The sequence below is a fragment of the Symphalangus syndactylus genome, chromosome 2 (assembly GCF_028878055.3).
Source record: "Symphalangus syndactylus isolate Jambi chromosome 2, NHGRI_mSymSyn1-v2.1_pri, whole genome shotgun sequence".
In the NCBI taxonomy this organism is placed as follows: domain Eukaryota; kingdom Metazoa; phylum Chordata; class Mammalia; order Primates; family Hylobatidae; genus Symphalangus; species Symphalangus syndactylus.
Window position 1 is genome coordinate 92,054,222 of NC_072424.2, and position 22,007 is coordinate 92,076,228.

Sequence of the window (22,007 nt, forward strand, 5' to 3'; positions counted from 1 at the left end):
CCTTGCATGACTGGGGTCCTAATTGCTCCCCAGCTTCATCTGTTCCCACTCCACCCTGCCTGGCCCATTCATTCATCCAGAGATGCTTTCAATGCCTTGAATACACTGGGCTTTGCTCCTCTGCCTAGATCACTATCCCAATCAGCCTGGCTGATTTCTCCTCTTCAGTCTCAGCTTGGATGTCACTTTCCTCAGGAAGATTTCTCTGGCAGTTCTTTTTCCAGGTTCCCTTTCTCTAGATCCTTACGACCCTGTTCTCTCCAAGCAAAGTCCCTGTCACAGAGTGATTCGATTCTCTTTACTGGCCTGTACCCCTAACAGAGTGTAAGCAGCATAAGGGCTAAGACAATGTCTTTCATTTTACTGTTAATCTCCACAGCTTAGGCCAGTGCTTGGAACATTCTAGATGCTCTCAAAAAACCTTCTTTAAAAAGATTAATGAATCATTTAAGTGAGAAGTTCATATATGATGAACGTGTTTCTTTTTTCTTTTTGGCAATAACACAAACTGCCAAATATAACCACATTTAAAAAATAACTTCCCTAAGTCGGTATGGGTTAACATTAATTTCCCCATTTAGTTATTTCATTTAGCTGGAACAAGTTTCTCATTTTGGTTTAAGACTTTTCTCATACCACCTATCTGTATAAAGAAAAATGCAGGCCGGGCACGGTGGCTCACTCCTGTAATCCCAGCACTTTGGGAGATCAAGGTGGGCAGATCACAAGGTCAAGAGATCGAGACCATCCTGGCTAACATGGTGAAACCCTGTCTCTACTAAAAATACAAAAACTTAGAGTATAATAATAAAAAAAAAATAAAAAAAAGAAAAAAAAATTAGCTGGGCATGGTGGCGTGCTTCTGTAGTCCCAGCTACTCAAGAGGCTGAGGCAGGAGGATTGCTTGAACCTGGGAGGTGGAGGTTGCAGTGATCCAAGATCACGCCACTGCACTCCAGCCTGGTGATAGAGCGAGACTGTCAAAAAAAAGAAAAAGAAAAAGAAAAGAGAAAAGTGCAAGGTAGATAATAGGAGCAATGAAGGATGTTAAGCTCTGGAATGCCATGCTAAGATTTGAGTTTAAGATACAGATTTCTAATGGTAACAGCAAAGGTGTATTGATGTATTGAAAGGGGCAGAAAGAATTTATGAAATCCAATGTACAACACCTGAAGTAGCTAAAGGTGTTGCTTGATATTGCTGTGTCACTATAATCACAGAACTTTAAAGGGGACGTTGTGATTGGAAAAGAAAATTTGAAACCAGTACCCATTAGTGGGTCAAGCAAATGAAGATGGAGAACAGGGCATCTTATGAATATTGTTATTATATAATAAAGAACTGGAATAATCAATATCATCTTGAAAGAGACTTTAATGAAGCAGTTGTGGATAACTAAATTATGATTATGACATATTTAGGGAATTGGTTCAGGGTCCTTTGCATTCAAAATTCAAATAAGTAATCAAAGTGAAATTGCATTAGCTGACCTCCTCAGACCACCTCTGAAATACAGTGAGCATTTATTAAGAATACACAAAATAACAGCATGACATAACTGCTTCTATAATTCACAAATGCCTTTGGCTAAGGGGGAGGAGGGATGGAGTAAGGCAGGGGAGGGCACTTGAGGGAGGGGGACACAGGAGGAAGAGAAGAAGCTACTTGCACAAAGATAAGTGGAACTCTTATTTTAATAATTGCCACAGCAGTATTTTTCTTAAGTCAAGATTAAAAATATGACGAGCTTACAGAATGTTATCGTCCACAGCAAAAGTAATATAAAAACAATTCTTATTCCCACATAAATTACTTAATACAACTGCTACTGGTTTTACAGATTAGTGCTAGCATTGATGGGCCATTCTATAAAAAAAGCATTCTTTCTCTATTATTTTTTAGTCGTCAGCTTTTGGTATTCCTTTGTCTCTTTAGTATATTCTTATTTCTTATCTTGAAGTATAATGAAATATTTCACTAGTAACACCCATGGAATTGTTTTCATGGCTCTCTTCTGGGCCTCCTGAGGCCATTATATGAATGGTAACAAAAAACAATTTCAAGGCAATAATAATGATGAATAAATTAAAGCACAGTGTATATATATAGTCTCCATCAATAAATAAATTTGTTTTACTGAACTGTATTTTCATCTCAAGAACTGTTCTCCCCACCCCCACCCCTTTCCAAAATGCTTCTTTATAGCAGTTCTTATTTCACAAGACTGTTTCAAATTGATTCTGAGGAATTTGAGTTCTCCACACTCTTTTCTGGCAACGTGGTTTTTCTCAGATCAGCAGAAACAATGTGAAAACACCTGTCACAGTAATTTCAAATGTCTATCATCTACCAAGTTATACATAAATGATCCATGGTTGCAGTGTGGTCTTTGAATGAAGAACTTTCTCAAGAAAGACAAATGCTGTTGAAAATATAAATGGATACCTTGTAAGAAAAAGCCACTTGTATCATTTCAGAAACCTATAGTTTTTATTTTTATCTTTAATCAGAGCCAAGCTAACATTTTTGAAAGAACTAATTTTGCTTTTCATTCACAACAAGCGTCATGTATACATGCACGCTTACCTACACGTTTAGATGTCATTCAACTCAACTCCATGGGGTTGCGGCTGGAAATGGAATCAGACTGGCAACAAAGAATTTACTGAATGCCTACTCAGGGTAAATGATTCTAAAAAAATCTACCTCTTCACCCCACGCTATCCCCCCAAAAACAAGGCAAGGTGTAATTGTTGAACACATGCAGTATAGGTGTTCTAAAAAGCATAGAGAAAGGCTCTGGGGTATAAATCTATTTTTATGTCCTATATACCCATTCTTTCTGTGGTCTTAGCTTAGATGCGAGTCACTCCCAAGAAGTGGTCTGCTTCCCAGGTGATTCTGCAGCCAGAGTTGGGAATCCTGCTCTTAAGCCCTAGTTTGTTGCTTAAAATGCTCTGCATTTTAAGCAACAAACTCCCTACCTGTTTTCTGTTTTCAGTCGTCTGTGCAACCTGCACTTCCTTCACATTCTTAGTCCTTTCACCAGGGCTTGAAAATTAGTTTTATTTCCCTATCCCATTTCCCTCTCCTGTCCTCAGAATTGCAATGCAATTGTACCGTAGTTTGAATGGTTAGTATCATATATTTTAACATCCAGATTCAAGGAGGCAAGTATGTATCAAAATAATTTTGCAATTTTTTTTATCCACAAGAATAACCCTTGAAATAGGCCTTGTGAGATGGGTTGCAATTTGTTAGGAAATAAATGATATGAAGAACAATGGAAACATACATTATGATAGCCATACCTTTTCCTCCTTTAAATTCAGTATATTCAGACTTAAACCTATGGGAACATAATGCCACAGTATGATAATCACTCCAGTGTTCCTAAAGGCTTGTCATTTTTTAAATGTGTATGTAATATTCAGGTGGCGCTCAAATGGATCAACCACCCTGCTTCTGCTAATGCAAAGCATCTTCTGTGGTAGTGTGGCTAAGGTTAGCAATATCCAACTCTCAAAAGGCAATAAAGAACACTCTTAAATGTGCCTTATTTCTAAACTATGGTGGCATATTATAGCACTCCTTGTCAGCACTTTATTGGTTTCACAAAAATAAAAACAAACACTGAGGTCTTTATTCTGAAATCCATTTCTGGAATTTATCTTACTAACAAAAGACTTGGTCCTATGAGAGGTGTTCTAGTTATGAAAGAAGAATTTCCTTTTGTAAGAGTTTGTTATTTGAAAGGCTACCTTTATTTGGTACTATAAACTTATAAATGTACATGAAAAGCGACAAACTCTGTAAAATTATACCTTTTCCATGATCCATATGGTAAACCTAAAAGAAGGAAATTTACTGAAATAAGAATGTTTTTTCATAGCTGAGAAAAAGTAGTATATATATGCATGTATATGAGAAGAGGAAAAGAAATTCAAAACTTTGTTTAAACATGAAAATTTTTTGGAATAAGTGCAGTTTGCTTTCAACATTCAGCATTGTTTCTACTGGTTATTTTACTTACCAAAATTGCTTATTCATTGATATTGTGCAAAAAGACTTGCTCTTAACAGTTTTTGGCTTTCTTTTATTTAAGCATACAAGAATAGGCAACTGATACCAATGCTTCCCTTAGCTGCTGTGACTGGATTCTATATACATGAACAAAGGTTACCCCGAAATAATACAGGAAAATCAGACATATTTCTAAAGCAACAAAAGAACAACCTGTTTTGCCACACTCTCACTACAGAGACATCTCTTGGTGAATGGGTTTTTAGATGTGAAAACTCGTTTATTACTCATAACCAAATTCATTTACCAATCAGCCCTGCACATGGTTTAGAAAAGAATGACAAACATCACAAAGTACATAGTAAATGGCCACAAAACAAAGCAAAATCTAGTCTCTAATTATTTATGCAGCAAAAGTTCACTACTTTAACTTGCCTTCTTAATCCAAAGGAAAGATGAATGGTGACAAGGGAAAATACACATATAGGAACACTAGAAGGTTCCCAGAGCTGCCCTAGACAGGCTTCCACGGAAGTTAAGACAGGGAGTGTGCAACTGGGCAGGGGCCCTCAGAAATGTGTCATTGTGAAGTTTTAATTCCCCAAAGTGTTTTAACACCTGTTTTCTTTTGTGTTAGGCTGAAATCTTTCAGAGACAACGTTCAAGAGAGCAAGCAAAACATTACAGGACAATGAACAGATCAAGGTATACTTCTGTTTAGGCTAAGGAAGCTGGCTTTATATAAAGCCTTTCTTTTCAAAGGGGAGAGATGAGGGAGAAGAAAGCCTTTAGAAAATAAGGGTGATAGCTTCTCTTCCTAGTTCTTCTTGGAGTTGGGAAAAGCTGGCTTGAGACGGTTAAAAAAAAAAAAAAGAAGGGTGACAAGTAGCTTTTAACAAAATACCACGTCAAGAGTCCTTCATGCATTTTTGAAAAAAAAAGAAAAACAGTAATACCATATATGTGGCAAGCTATTTGACAGCATACATTTTCTTTGTCTCTTTTTCCATATAGGTAGCCACTCCCAGTCAAGGACTGTATGAGTTGCCCAGAGCAAGACCTTTTAGGATATGGTACATAGCTGGGAGCCTGCCAACTCCTGGTTTTGTCATTACCCTCAGAACTCCAGAATGTAAGCTACATGAAGCTAGTAGGTTTTTAAACATTTTTATTTGTTTTTCTATTTTGCTCACTGCTGTATCTTTAGCATGTAAAATCTTGCCTGGCAGATAGTAAGCAAGCAATAATTATTTGGTGTATGAATAAACAAATGCAATTCAGACCTCACATTCTCTAACTTTGCCAGCTGTATGTAGTTACCAATTCACTGAGATGTGAGCATATGCCAGACACTGTGCCAAATACTAATCATTTAATATCTAATCATTTAATCCTCACAACAACTATGTGATAAAGGCATTATTATCTCTACAGTAGGATTCATAAAGTACCCAAGTTAGAATGAGGGAGTTAAGCAGCTTAATTAAAATCTTGCAACTTGTAGAAGAAAGTTAACCTAGTTTAATTCCAAATTTACTTACTATGCTAAATACTGGTTCAATACTGCTTAGTCAATGACTCTGTTCTGCAACCTCAAAATTTCCTTGGATTTTGAACCTTGGTCTCTTGTAAACCCTTGTATTAGTCAGGGTTTTTGTTGTTGTTGTTGTTGTTGTTTTTTGTTTTTTTTTTTTTTGTTTTTTTAGAGGAATGGACTAATAGGAAAGGGAGTTTATTAAGGAGAATTGACTCACACAAACACAAGTTCAAGTCCCACGATAGGCCGTCTGCAAGCTGAGAAGCCAGGAAGCCAGTAGTGGCTCAGTCCAAGTCCCAAAACCTCAGAAGCAGGGAAGCTGACAGTGCAGCCTTCAGTCTGTGGCTGAAGGCCAGAGAGCCCCTAGCATACGACTGGCATAAGTCCAAGAGTCTAAAAGCTGAAGAATGTGGAGTCTGATGTTTGAGGGCAGGAAGCATCCAGCAGAAGAGAAAGATGAAGCCCAGAAGACTCAGCAAGTCAGCTTCTTCCACCTTCTTCCGCCTGCTTTTTCTGGTTGTGCTGGCAGCCAATCAGATGGTGCCCACCCACATTGAGGATGGGTCTTCCTGAAGGTGGGTCTTCCTCTCTCAGTCCACTGACTCAAATATTAATCTCCTTTGGCAACACCCAGAATCACCCAGATACATCCAGAAACAATACTTTGCATCCTTCAATCCAATCAAGTTGACACTTAATATTAACCATCACAATCCTGCTCTCTAACTCTGGACATGGGGATCCTGTACTGCACATAATGCAAATCTTGCTTCAACACTCCTATCTCCCAATGTATGTCATGCTGGTGAGGTCTTTCTCTGCTTGGGCTGCCATAACAAATGCCATAGATTGGGTGGCTTAAACAATAGGTACTTATTTTCTCATCATTCTGGAGGCTTGAAAGTCCAAGATCAAGGTGCCAGCATGGTTGGGTTCTGATGAGGGCTCTCTTCCTAATGCCCATTTATTCACTGTGTGCTTCCATGGCCTTACCTTGGCGTATGATTGTGGAGACATTTCTCTCTTTATTCCAATAAAGCTGCCAATCTATCAGATTAGGACCACATCCTCATGACTTCATTTAACCTTAATTACTTCCTAAAAGCTCTATCTCCAAATACATTGCTGAGGTATGGTTTTCACATATGAATTTTGGGGTACACAATTCAGTTCATAGCAGGTATCCCTCAGAGCTAACCTATCAAGAACAATAACAACTAAACACGTTCAATTTCTGTGCTTTAATTGCATGATTCACTGTCACACTTGCTGCAGTAACTTTTGCCACCTTAGCAGGGTTCTTGCAATATTTTGGCCTCAGTAATTTAGAGACTCAATGTGCATATCTAGGCTAAATGTGTACTGGATTTGAAAAACTGTTAAAACTCTCTCTGTAGCCAAGTTATTCTGCTGATGCACTTTTCCAAAAGTAGTTCCTCAGAGGTTTCTCGATCTTTCCAGATCTTCATCCTAGCCATCACATTATCAGAGTTAGCATTACAGAGGAGAACACAGACTCAAGGGGACAAACCTGAATCCTATCTCTCTTTCTAACTGTGTGACCCGGGAACATTGTGACAATCACAAAGTATATATTTTTAAGTTATTGTTTTCCTGAATCACCCAAACCATAGATATCTGATGTTGCCCATAATGAAATTTCATAGATAGAATGTGGCTTAATATATTTTCCAATGGTCATTACATCTATATGCTATTTTCTTACATATAACTGAGAATTCCTGTTCTGAAGAGACAATGAACCATGAAGTTTACACAACTCTAAATTATTCTTTGGGATATTATAAGTACTTCTTGGAATTTTCCAAATTGAATCTCAAAATCAGAAATATAGTCTGACCTGATTATTACAAAGCTTCCTTATCACAAAGAAAAAAATAAAGCCTGTGACATGCTCTTGTTAGTAACAATAGCCTTGTTCTCTAACCAAGCTGCTATTGATGTGGTAGGAAATCCTGAAGAACAGCAGAGTACATGGTATCATGACCTACGCCAAGATTTCAAAATGTTGTAGATTTGGCCATTTTAGACATTACTAAGATGTCACGGAGTTCTGGTGCAGCAGTATGAACCTTTTAAAAGAGTGCTTTGTTTTCTGGCAAAAATAGACTTCCTGACTCATGAATATTCTTTTTTCAGGGAACTTAGGGAAGTGTGTGTATGTGAGTATGTGTGTGTGTGTGTGTGTGTGTGCATGCACACACACACAGACTGTCTTGAATTGTGAAGTTTTCTGAAGGAGAGATATTTCCTTATATGTTTCCTTAGCTTTATATTCTAAGATATGATAATGTGTTTTTTTAACATAAAATTAAAACTATTAAAATATGAGCATTCATAGTAAATGCAAAGCCACTATTTAAAACAGATTGAGGATGTATGCAAGTCATATATATTGCCATATTTATAGGAATTCTTGGAAATATTGTAACAAGTTATCACTGTTAGTGTTTCACATAATTATTTATGAGTATAAAATATAAGCTACTTATTTTGTAAAGAAGAGATTGATCATCCCTAAGCTGCTATCAGGTTCTACATTTAGACAATAATGGAATACTCAAGTGGAAAAAGTAATCATTTCTTGCAATGTTTTCTTTCATCATTGAAAAAAGAAATTTAAAGTTTTCTGTTGTTGGGCAATGCTGAGATAACCACTTTCTTTAAAAGGTCAGGTTATGAGGAAAAAATTCTAGAGAATAGTCATAGAAAATAAACCTGAAGATTCGAGTTCTTGCTTTGGCCCTAGAATTAAATAGCTCTGATACCTTAAGCAGATTACTAAACCTCCTGGAGGCTAAGTTTTCCTGTCTGCAAAAGGAAAGTATAAGAAGATTAGAGCTCTGAAGACCTTTAGGTTCTCCCAGTCTGTAATTCTAGGTGGTTATTCCTGCAGTAGAATCAGTGGAAGTAATCTCCATGAACAAAGACAGTAAAGGTTATCCCAGGTGAATATTACCCTACATGTGGTTACAAGGGCTAAGCTTGTCATTATTATTAAACAGCACATTCCAGTGGCATCCTCCAGTTATACCAGCCTGTGATTTACTGTCACCTTGACTGAACCGCATAACACCCAGGTGAAATATAATTTCTAGGTATGTGTGTGAGGGTCTTCCCAGATGAGACTCACATTTGAATTGGTGAACTCAATAAAACAGATGACCCTACTCAATGTGGGTGAACATTATCCAATTAGTTAAGGGTCTGAATAGAACAAAAATTGAGTAGGAGAGGATTTGTCCCCTTCTTGCCTGCCTCTTTGAGCTAGGATATTATTCTTCTGCCCTTGGGCTGAGATTTACACCTTCAGCTCCTCTAGTTCTCAGGCCTTTGGACTCAAACTGGGATTACATCACTGGTTTTCTGGGTCTCTGGTTGCAAATGGCAGATCATGGGACTTCTCAATCCCCATAATCTCATAAGCCAATGATATGGTTTGGCTGTGTTCCCACCTAAATCTCTTCTTGATTGTAGCTCCCATAATTCTCTCAAGTTGTGAAAGGGACCCAGTGGAAGATAATTGAACCACGGGAGCAGTCTCCATCACACCGTTCTCATGGTAGTGAATAAGTCTCATGAGATCTAATAGTTGTATAAAGGGAAACCCCTTTTGCCTGGCTCTCATTTTCTTCTCTTGTCTGCTGCCATGTGAGATGTGCCTTTGCCTTCTACCATGATTGTGAGGCCTCCCCAGCCACGTGGAACTAGGAATCCATTAAACCTCTTTCTTTTGTAAATTGCCCTGTCTCAGGTATGTCTTTATTAGCAGCATGAAAATGGACTAATACAGCCAATTCCTCATTTTATATACATATATAATCTCCTGTTGGTTCTGTGTCTCTGGAGAGTCCTGACTAACACAGAAACTGGTACCAAGAAGTGAGGTGCTATTGTAACAAACACCTACAAATGTGGAAGTGAATTGGGCATTGGGTAATAAGTAGAGGTAGGAAGAATTCTGAAGTGCTTGCTCTAAGAAAATGAGATGATCATAAAGGGATTTTTAAAGGATATTCTGGTGAGGGCTCAGGAAGGAAAAAGGAGAGATGTAGAGGAAACTTCCATCTTATTAGAGAATACATAAATAATCATGTACAGAGTGTTAGTAGAAACACAGATAGTAAAAATGGCCATTCTGATGAGGTCTCAGCTGAAAATGAGGAATATGTTATTAAACAATGGAAAATAAGTGAGCTTTGTTGTAAAGCAGCAAGGAACTGCTGTGTTCATGTTCCAGTGCCTTGTGGAAGGTAGAATGTGCAAGCAATGAAATAGGATATTTAGCTGAGAACATTTCTTTTCTTTTTCTTTCTATTTTTTTTGAGACAGAGTCTCGCTCTGTCGCCCAGGCTGGAGTGCAGTGGTGCAATCTCGGCTCACTGCAAGCTCCGCCTGTTGGGTTCATGCCATTCTCCCGCCTCTGGCTGAGAAGATTTCTAAGCAAAGTGTTTAAGCAGTGGCTTGGTTGCTCCTGACTGCTTATAGTAAAATATAAGTAGAGAAAAATAACTTGAAGACAGAATTATTAAGCAAGAAGGAACTAGAACTGAGTGATTTGGAAGATTCTCAGCTTATCCATATGGCAAAAAATGAGAAACCATGTTCAGAAGACAGTACTGTAGATACGGCCAAGAGACTGTTCAGTAAGGAGATTAGTATGGGTATGAACCATGGACTTAATTAACTACCCCACCAAAGCAACTGCCAATCTGAACTAAAAGAGAAAGAGATGGAAAAAAATGAAGGAAGGCATCAGACTTCTGGGATTTCACAGGATGTGACCATAGAGGTATTTTGCTATGAACAGGGTCTATTTTTCAAGGGAAGAATGAGGCCAAAAGTGATTCAGAAATTATCAGGGCTGCTTCCCTGGTTTCAAAATGGAGGGGCCATTGCCTTGTTTTCAATAGGCAATAAGATCTCTGTCCAAAGCTGTGGAGGCTCATTCCCTGCCAGTTAGAACAATGGGGACAGGATTGCTACCCCGGTGGGGCCAAAAGGTGGGACTGCTGACCCAGTGGGTCTGGAGGGCAGAATATAGAGCTAAAGATGATTATTCTCCAGCCTTAAAGTCTTATGGAGTTTGCCTTAATAGGTTTTGGACTTGCTTGGGACTCGTCATCCCTTTCTTCCCCATTTCTACCTTTTGAAATGGGAATGTGTATCCTGTGCCTTTCCCATTATTGTATTTTGGAAGCACATAACATATTTGGTTTTACTGGTTCATAGCTGGAGAAGAATTTTGCCTCAAGATGAATCATTCTTTGAGACTCACTCAAATCAGATTTAGATGATGTTTAGATGATGTCCTGGACTTTAGACTTAGGAGTTGAAGCTGGAAAAAATTAAGATTTCTGGGGCTGTTGGGATGAAATGAATGCATTTTGTATATGAAACAGGCATGAGTTTTGAGGGGAAAAGGGTAGAATGTCATGGACTGAATGTGCCCCTCCCCCAAACTCATATGTTGAAATCCTAGCCCCTGATATAATGCATTGAGCTTTGGCGAAAATAATTAGGTCATGAGAGTGGAGCCCTCATGAATAGAATTAGTACCCTCATAAAAATATCCCCAGAGAGCTTTCTCTCCCTCCTTCTGCCATGTGAAGACACAGCAAGAAGTCTGTAAGCCAGGATGACCGACCTCACCAAGAGCCCGACCCTGCTGGCACCCTGATCTTGGACTTTCAGCTTCCGGAAATGTGAGAAATAAATGTTTGTTGTCTAAGCCACCCAGTTTATGGTACAGGCATACCTTGTTTTATTCTGCTTCATTTTATTGCACTCCACAGATAGTGCGTTTTTTTAACAAATTGAAGGTTCACGGCAACCCTCCATCAAGCAAGTTTACTGTGCCATTTTTCTAACAGTATGTGCTCGCTTTATGTCTCTGTGTCATAATTTGGTAATTCTCACAATATTTCAAGCTTTTTCATTATTAATATATCTGTTATAATAATCAGTGTCTTTTTCTTTCTTTCTTTGTTTCTTTTTTCTTTTTTTTTTTTTTTTGAGAAAGGGTCTTGATCTGTCACTGAGGGTGGAATGCAGTAGTGCAATCCCAGCTCCCGCAGCCTCAAACTCCAAGGCTCAAGAGATTCTTCTGCCTAGCCTCCTGAGCAGCTGGGGCTACAGGCACACATCACCTTGCCAAACTACTTTTTGTTAGTAGAGACAGGGTCTCCCTATTTTGCCCCAAGCTGTGATCTGTGATCTTTGATGTTACTACTGTAATTATTTTGGGGAACCATGAACCATATTGATATAAGGCAGAGAACTTAATCATAAATGTTGGGTATTCTGACTGCTCCAATCACTGGCCATTCCCCCTATCTCGCTTCCTCTCTTTGGGCCTCCCTATTCTGTGAGACACATTAGTATTAAAACTAGACCACTTAATAACCCTACAGTTGCCTCTAAGTATTCAAGTGAAAGAGTCATATCTTTCACTTTAAATCAAAAGCTAAAAATGATTAAACTTAACGAGAAAGACATGTCAAAAGCCAAGATAGGTCAACAACTAGGCCTCTTCCACCAAACAGTTAGCCAAGTTGTGCAAGCAAAGGAAAAAGTTCTTCAAGGAAATTAAAAATTGCTAGTCTGGTGAACTCATGAATAATAAGAAAGTGAAACAGCCTATTGCCAATATGGAGAAAGTTTGATTAGTCAGGACAGAAGATCAAACCAGCCACAACCTTCCCCTAAGTTAAAGACTAATCTAGAGAAAGGTCATAACTGTTTAATTCTATGAAGGCTGAGAGATGTGAAGAAGCTGCAGAAGAGTTTAAAGCTAGTAGAGGTTGGTTTATTAGGTTTAAAAACAGAAGGTCTCTCCATAACATAAAATTCAAGGTGAAGCAGCAAGTATTGATATAGAGGTGGCAGCAAGTTATCCAGAAGACCTAGCCAAGATAATTAACGAAGGTAGCTATGCTAAACAATAAATTTTAAATGTAGACAAGACAACCTTCTATTGGAAAAAGATGCCATCTGGGATTTTCATAGTTAGAGAGAGAAGACAATGCCTGGCTTCAAAGCTTCAAAGACTAGACTGCCTCTCGTATTAGGGGCTAATTACTTTATTTTGAAGCCATAGTAGCTGATGACTTTACACTGAAGCCAATGTTCATTTAATATTCTGAACATATTAGGGCCCTTAATAATTATGCCAAATCTACTCTGCCTGAGCTCTATAAATGGAACAACAAAGCCTGGATGACAGCACATCTGTTTATAGCATTGTTCACTAAGTGTTTTAAGACCACTGTTGAGATTTACTGCTCAGAAAAAAAGATTCCTTCCAAAAGATCACTGCTCATTGATAATACACCTAGTCACCCAAGAGTTCTGATGGTGATGTACAAGGAGTCTAATCTTGTTTTCATGCCTGCTAACACAACATTCATTCTGTAGCCCATGGATCAAGATGTCATTTTGACTTTCCAGTCTTATTAACTAAGAAATACATTTCATAAGGCTATAGCTGCCATAGACAGTGATTCCTCTGATGAATCTGGGCAAAATAAATTAGAAATCTTCTGGAAAGGAGTCACCATAACAAATGCCATTGAGAACATTCATGATACATGGGAAGAGTTCAAAATATCAACATTAATGAGAGTTTGCAAGAAGTTGATTCCAACCCTCATGGATGACTTTGAGGGGTTCAAGACTTCAGCAGAAGAATTAACTTCAGATATGGTGGAAATTAGCAGGAGAACTAGAAACAGAAGTGGAGCCTGAAGATGTGACTTAATTGATGCAATTTCATGATCAAACTTGAACGGATGAGGAGTTGCTTCTTATGAATGAGCAAAGAAAGTGGATTTTTGAGATGAAATTTGCTCTTGCTGAAGATGCTGTGAACATTGTTGAAATAACAATAAAGGTTTTAGAACATTACATAAACCTAGTTGACAAAGCAGCAGCAGGGGTTGAGAAGACTGACTTGAGTTTTGAAAGAAGTTCTACCCTGGGTAAAATATGTATCAAATAGCATCACAGGCTACAGATAAATCTTTCATGAAAGGAAGAGTCGATCGATGTGGCAAACTTTACTGTTGTCTTATTTTAAGAAATTGCCACAGCCACCCCACCTTCAGCAACCACAGACCTGACCAGTCAGCCATCATCAACATCGAGGCAAGACCCTCCAGCAGCAAAAGGATTAGGACTCACTGAAGGTGCAGGTGATCGTTAGCAATAGATTACTTTTAATTAAAGTACGTACATTTTTTAGACATACTGCTATTACACATTCAATAGACTACAGCATTGTGTAAACTTAACTTTTATATGTACTGGAAAACCAAAAAAATTCATGTGACTCACTTTATCATGGTGGTCTGCAACGGAACCTGCAATATCTCCGAGGTATGCCTGTACTTTGTTATGGCAGCCCGAGCTAACTAATATAGCCTAGCAGATGCCATAGAAGCTGAAGGCTCAGATGGGGTAAGTTGATACTTATCCCATAAGGTGCCAGGATGTCACTCTCTCAGGGAAAATTTTTTTGGCCTCCCTCGACACTAAGCCACATCTCTTTTTATAGGGGCTTATACAATTTTGAACAAAAAATTTCTGCCATAGCATTTAGCACAATTGATAGTTACATGTTTATATAACTGTATCATATCTGTCTCACTGTTGGGTGTAAACTCCCAGACAACTAAGTCTAAGCAAGGTTTTAAAAACATTTGGTATTTATTTTTTCAAGGTAACAAATGAACGCATCTTAAAGAGACAGAGCTACAGGGCTTATTATGGAAAACAGGAGCTCCATGTCTCCTCCAACACCATTTTCAGCTCCCCAGAAGCAATTACTTGAAATTCTTCTAGCTGAATATTGTGGCATTTTTTATTATCTTTATTAATATCATGCTTTTATTACTTTCAAGTAGGTCTTGAAATTTTGGCTTTAGGCATTGATTATTGGTGTCACTCTTGGAGGAAAAGGCTTTCGTTCTTTTTTCACACTCTCTCTACACTTACCGTGGAAGCACTTTCTGTCATCCTATTCTCTCAGTATAGTTGGGTCAGTAGTGATTATTATAACTATTATTAATACAGTATTATTGCCATGTAGTACCATTCTCATCTGAGTCACATAGCATTACGTTTTCTGTTAATTTCCCTCTTTTGGAGAAATCTCTTAGAGCCTTCTGCCTGTTTCCATTCAAAACTAGCTGATGCACAGACGTCATCCTAGGATTCTCCATGCTTTCTCTTGGATTAAATCTCATGTTTCTTGATTCCTTAAATCATATATATTCTACTTGTTTTGTTGTTGTTTCTCTCCTGCTTGGTGAAGTACATCCTGTAAGGGCTTCTTGAGAAAGGGTGTATATAAGGTAAAATTTTCTGAATCTTATGTATATAAAAACATGATATTGTGAGATATGTCTACCCTCTGAAATGATCAATAATACCATTTAGTATAGATTTAGGTTAGAAATATTTTTTCTTCTGAATTTACCCTGTATTGCTATTGAGAAGTCTGACATGATTTGATACTTTATCTACTTTATGAAATCTGCATTTTTGCTCTAGAATTCGTTAAGATTTTTCTTTGTCCTCAGTGTTGTAAAATTTCCTAATAAATGTGGTCTATTTTTATTCAGTGTGCTGGGCACTTCATGGTCCTCTCAGTTGGGAAACTCTTGTTCTCTAATTCTGAGAATATTCCTCTGATGATTTTTCTCCTCCATTAAAAAAAATTCTCATACTGGAGAATTCTTATTATTCAGAAATAGGATCCTTGGACTAATTTTTAAAAATCTCTGCTATTTTCCATCTCTTTATCATTTTGCTATATTTGCTGGAAAAACACCTCAACTATGTCTTTACTTTTATTGTATATTTAGTTTTCCATTTCCTCTATTATAATTTTAATTTCCATGCATATTTTTCTTTTGCTTTCTGAATGTGCCTCTTTTATACCATACACTTTTTCCGCTGAGGCAGTATCTTATCTCTTCACATAGTCTGTTTCCTGCAAGGTGTTTCTGTCTGGTTTTGTTTGTCAAATTAGATGCCTTCCTGAAGCATGTGTTGATCCACTGTTATCTACTCATTTTTGAATGAAGAACTTGTGAGTGTGCAAGAAATGGGTCAATTGTGCTCTCATTCCAGGGTGATCGGGCTGGGCTGTTTCCTTAGGGAATCCTTGATCTTAGTATCCTTAGGTTTTTCATTTTGAACTGATCAAATTCCCCAAAGAAAACTGATCGAGTATCCTTCCTCAAGAAATATGATTGCCAGGATTCTCTAAGTCCAGTGAGGAAGAAAGCTGTAAGTCTCAACATTCTGTAGCTAAACTCTTAGTTAAATGCACTATTTTCAGTTTGGTATTTTGTTTACTCTTCTGCCTAATGATTCCAAGTTCATTGACTCTGTTTTTCCCTAGTCATGGAACAAAACTTCAGTTTCCCAGCTACATGGAGGAGTGTGAGATGGGGGGTGTCTAGTTGCTCTTAATCAATCTTCCTGTTACTAAGCTTACCCTTGCTTCACAGTTCCCGAGACACACAGTGAGGCCATTTCCTGAGCTTTCTGGAAGTCTTTCAGTGGAAACTGGATTGCATTTGGACTTTCTCCACTTCTGGTTTTAGAATTCAACATTTTGGGGTTTCCAAAAATTCATTTCCATGATTGCATCTGCTTTCCAGCTTAAATGATTTGTTGTTATTGTCTCCTAGTGCATGAATTTTGGCTTTACATGTGTGTGCCTTTTTAAAAAATAAACCCTTTTAAAAGTCATTTCACTGGGGGTTGGAAGGTAGTTAATGCACCATGACTACCTTGCTTATGATGACATCCTCAGAACAGAGTGCAGTGCCAGGGATTTAGAAGGTCCCTGATACATATTTGTCAACTGAGTGAAAGAATCATCACCATGTATAATTCTTTTCATTCTCCTTATGTGAATAAGGTTTCACCAATTAAGCAAAGTCTCTGTATGGGTCCTATGTATATTTCTCCCAATATTAAGATATTACATATTCTTTGCTATCTTAACATAAAGCTCTGCATGGAGCTCTTCGTCTTTTAGAACTTCGCTATTGTGAAGATAACTTTTTGGCAAGAATGCCCCATCTAGACTGAAACAGAATACCAGACTCCAACAATGACAAGAGCTTCTCTGGCTGATATTGCCATCTGTCCTAGTTTCCACTTAACATGTATATTAGTTGTTTGAATAGATTCTTGGGTGGTGAAGGTCACTTTATTGCAGCCCTTTGAATACAGGGTCATCATGAATAACCTGAAACTGCAGCTGTGGCCAAAGAGAAAATGACTTCAACTGTTGACACGTGTCCTTGGTACAGACTTAATGGTGGTCTAATAATATTAAGTATAGAAAATATGGGACAAAGAAAAACATAGACTCACAAAAGGATCCCACTGCATATATCCTGACAGTTTTTCCTCTTATGGGAAGTTCTTCACAATGTGTATTCCATGTATGTGTGTGCTCTCTCTCTCCTTAAGTTATTTTCAATTACAGAGTAATTACTATAAAATGAAAATATACTTAAATATATAATTATTTTTACTCGATTCTGCCTTATTGGCTATTAACACAATACTATACAATTAGACTTTTTACTCTGCTTGAAGAAAAAACACATGAAAATAGGCCGCTTGCTTTATTAGAGAAATAGTTGAACAGGTAACTACAAAGTATATTTATTTGTTCTGAAATAAATGTCACGTTAGGGCCAGGGAAAGACAACATGAGAATCAAATTCTACGAGAAGCAGTGTTGAGGCAGGTAATTCCTAGGCTTTGAAAATGAAACAATGGATGCTGGCTAAGTGGCAGAGACTTTATCTTCATTTTTGTTTCAGCATTAAGTCGAGTGAGGATAATCCTCAGGCATGTCGTCAGTGCCTTGCAGTGTCAGAAGCTGGGGCTTGACTGTTACTATGGACTGTGTGTGGAGGGAACTATTTTCTGAGGAAATGTTTGGCGCTGTCCACCGTGGTCCTCCTGGCCCACCTCCACTCTGGATTCTATTGACCATCTTTGAGGCAGACTGCTTGATTAGATTCCTTAGTTTCTGCAATCAAAATTTAACCCTATTTTCATTTCATTGATCATGAAGACATATGTATCTCACCAACACAGGCATTTAAATTTCAGTTTCCTCCAAAGGTTATTACCTTGAATTCTGTTGGCAAATTATTCCCCAAAGCCAAAGGTAACATATAAATTTTAATATTTTATAGAAACAGTTATCTGTTCTTCAAGAGAGAAAATATTTTTCTGTTACTAACTTTAAAATTGAATGTGTCATGCAATCTTTGTATAAGAAACGACATAATGAAATTAAGCAACATAATGGATGTTATTTTGAACCAGGGTTTTAAAACATGGAGAAATGTTTTTCACAGGGTTTTCTATCACTTTCATTAAGTGGAGGGCATGGAATTATAAGAATTTTTGAAAGCATTTTTGTTGAGATTTAATGTATGCATATAGATTTCTAAGTAACTTGATGATGGTTGAGTGTTCTAAGCACTTTGCAAACAGAACTCATTTAATCTTCTTAATAACCATAAGGTATAGATACCTATCATCCCATTTCACAGATTAGAGAACTATCTCACAGAGAGGTATCTTTCTCAACATTACAAATGATGTTAAGAGGCAAGACTACAAGGCCAAACGCATCTATTTAAGGTGCATTCAACTTTGTTTTGCCTAGCTTTTCTAAATTTTATTTTAATCACCTCTTCCACCCAGGATTTTTTGAAGGAATTTGAATAATGATACATTCAAACTTTACAAAACAAGGCTTTGTCTTGTCAAAATTATAAGGCAAGAGCCAACTGTCCTGTAATTCTAAAGCATTGATTAAAAAGGCAAGACCCAGGAAAAAGGGTGGCACTCCATTTTGGAAAATTTAGAAGACTCAGAGGGCGGGCCACAGATTATTCAGCTAGAGACCTCAGAACTATACAATTTGGGTAAAATTGGTCCCAGAGTCATAGCTTCTACCCTAGGGGTATAAAGTAAAAAGAAATAAGATACTGTAATGTCAGTCAAAATATATATAGACTACCAGTTTCTCAGAAAGATGTCATATTACAAGCTTCTATGCAACAGAAAGTGATTTTACTATTTTCTCCAACTGCTATATCCATGCATTTCATAGAATGTTATTATAATCTAAGTGTTTTTTTCATTTCTCCCACCTGCCCCCACCTTTTTAAAAGTTTAACTTAGGGAGGAGCCAAGATGGCCGAATAGGAACAGCTCCAGTCTCCAGCTCCCAGCGTAAGTGACGCAGAAGATGGGTGATTTCTGCATTTCCAACTGAGGTACCGGGTTCATCTCACTGGGGAGTACCAGACAGTAGGCACAGGACAGTGGGTGCAGTGCACTGTGCACAAGCCAAAGCAGGGTGAGGCATTGCCTCACCCAGGAAGTGCAAGGGGTCAGGGAATTCCCTTTCCTAGTCAAAGAAAGGGGTGACAGATGGCACCTGGCAAATCGGGTCACTCCCACCCTAATACTGCGCTTTTCCAACAGGCTTAAAAAACGGCACACCAGGGATTATATCCCGCACCTGGCTCGGAGGGTCCTATGCCCACGGAGTCTTGCTCATTGCTAGCACAGCAGTCCAAGATCAAACTGCAAGGCGGCAGCGAGGCTGGGGGAGGGGCGCTCGCCATTGCCGAGTTAGTTGTTTGATTAGGTAACAAAGCGGCCAGGAAGCTTGAACTGGGTGGAGCCCACCACAGCTCAAGGGGGCCTGCCTGCCTCTGTAGGCTCCACCTCTGGGGGCATGGCACAGACAAACAAAAAGACAGCAGTAACCTCTGCAGACTTAAATGTCCCTGTCTGACAGCTTTGAAGAAAGTAGTGGTTCTCCCAGCACGCAGCTTGAGATCTGAGAACAGGCAGACTGCCTCCTCAAGTGGGTCCCTGACCCCCGAGTAGCCTAACTGGGAGGCACCACCCCCAGTAGGGGCAGACTGACACCTCACATGGCCAGGTACTCCTCTGAGACAAAACTTCCAGAGGAACAATCAGGCAGCAGCATTTGCGGTTCACCAGTACACACTGTTCTACAGCCACCGCTGCTGATACCCAGGCAAACAGGGTCTGGAGTGGACCTTTAGCAAACTCCAACAGACCTGCAGCTGAGGATCCTGTCTGTTAGAAGGAAAACTAACAAACAGAAAGGACATCCACACCAAAAACCCATCTGTATGTCACCATCATCAAAGACTAAAGGTAGCTAAAACCACAAAGATGGGAAAAAAACAGAGCAGAAAAACTGGAAACTCTAAAACTCAGAGTGCCTCTCCTCTTCAAAAGCAACGCAGCTCCTCAGCAGCAACAGAACAAAGCTGGATGGAGAATGACTTTGACGAATTGAGAGATGAAGGCTTCAGATGATCAAACTACTCCGAGCTACAGGAGGAAATTTGAACCAATGGCAAAGAAGTTAAAAGCTTTGAAAAAAAATAAGATGAATGGATAACTAGAATAACCAATGCAGGGAAGTCCTTAAGGACCTGATGGAGCTGAAAACCAAGGCAAGAGAGCTATGCGAAGAATGCAGAAGGCTCAGTAGCCGATGCAATCAACTGGAAGAAAGGGTATCAGTGATGGAAGACGAAATGAATGAAATGAAGTGAGAAGAGAAGTTTAGAGAAAAAAGAATAAAAAGAAACGAAAAAAGCCTCCAAGAAATATGGGACTATGTGAAAAGACCAAATCTACATCTGATTGGTATACCTGAAAGTGATGGGGAGAATGGAACCAAGTTGGAAAACACTCTGCAGGATATTATCCAGGAGAACTTCCCCAATCTAGCAAGGCAGGCCAACATTCAGATTCAGGAAATACAGAGAATGCCACAAAGATACTCCTCAAGAAGAGCAACTCCAAGACACATAATTTTCAGATTCACCAAAGTTGAAATGAAGGAAAAAATGTTAAGGGCAGCCAGAAGGAAAGGTCAGGTTACCCACAAAGGGAAGCCCATTAGACTAACAGCTGATCTCTCGGCAGAAACTCTACAAGCCAGAAGAGAGTGGGGACCAATATTCAACATTCTTAAAGAAAAGAATTTTCAACCCAGAATTTCATATCCAGCCAAACTAAGCTTCACAAGTGAAGGAGAAATAAAATACTTTACAGACAAGCAAATGCTGAGAGATTTTGTCACCACCAGGCCTGCCCTAAAAGAAGCACTAAACATGGAAAGGAACAACTGGTACCAGCCACTGCAAAAACATGCCAAATTGTAAAGACCATCAAGGCTAGGAAGAAACTGCATCAACTAATGAGCAAAATAACCAGCTAACATCATAATGACAGGATCAAATTCATACATAACAATATTAACTTTAAATGTAAATGGTCTAAATGCTCCAATTAAAAGACACAGACTGGCAAATTGGATAAAGAGTCAAGACCCATCAGTGTGCTGTATTCAGGAAACCCACCTCACATGCAGAGACACACATAGGCTCAAAATAAAGGGATGGAGGAAGATTTACCAAGCAAATGGAAAACAAAAAAAGGCAGGGGTTGCAGTCTTAGTCTTGGATAAAACAGACTTTAAACCAACAAAGATCAAAAGAGACAAAGAAGGCCATTACATAATGGTAAAGGGATCAATTCAACAAGAAGAGCTAACTATCCTAAATATATATGCACCCAATACAGGAGCACCCAGATTCATAAAGCAAGTCCTGAGTGACCTACAAGGAGACTTTGACTCCCACACAATAACAATGGGAGACTTTAACACCCCACTGTCAACATTAGACAGATCAACGAGACAGAAAGTTAACAAGGATACCCAGGAATTGAACTCAGCTCTGCACCAAGCAGACCTAATAGACATCTACAGAACTCTCCACCCCAAATCAACAGAATATATGTTCTTTTCAGCACCACACCACACCTACTCTAAAATTGACCACATAGTTGGAAGTAAAGCACTCCTCGACAAATGTAAAAGAACAGAAATTATAACAAACTGTCTCTCAGACCACAGTGCAATCAAACTAGAACTCAGGATTAAGAAACTCACTCAAAACCGCTCAACTACATGGAAACGGAACAACCTGCTCCTGAATGACTACTGGGTAAATAATGAAATGAAGGCAGAAATAAAGATGTTCTTTGAAACCAACGAGAACAAAGACACAACATACCAGAATCTCTGGTACACATTCAAAGCAGTGTGTAGAGGGAAATTTACAGCACTAAATGCCCACAAGAGAAAGCAGCAAATATCTAAAATTGACCCCCTAACATCACAATTAAAAGAATGAGAAAAGCAAGAGCAAACACATTCAAAAGCTAGCAGAAGGCAAGAAATAACTAAGATGAGAGCAGAACTGAAGGAAATAGATACACAAAAAATCCTTCAAAAAATTAATGAATCCAGGAGCTG

The 22,007-nt window shown here is 38.6% G+C and overlaps 1 protein-coding gene across 3 annotated transcripts in view; it reads right to left on the reverse strand.

The window, feature by feature from the left end:
• HS3ST5 (heparan sulfate-glucosamine 3-sulfotransferase 5) overlaps positions 1-22,007 on the reverse strand; it is a 295,903-nt gene that overhangs the window by 118,757 nt on the left and 155,139 nt on the right. The window lies entirely within an intron of this gene.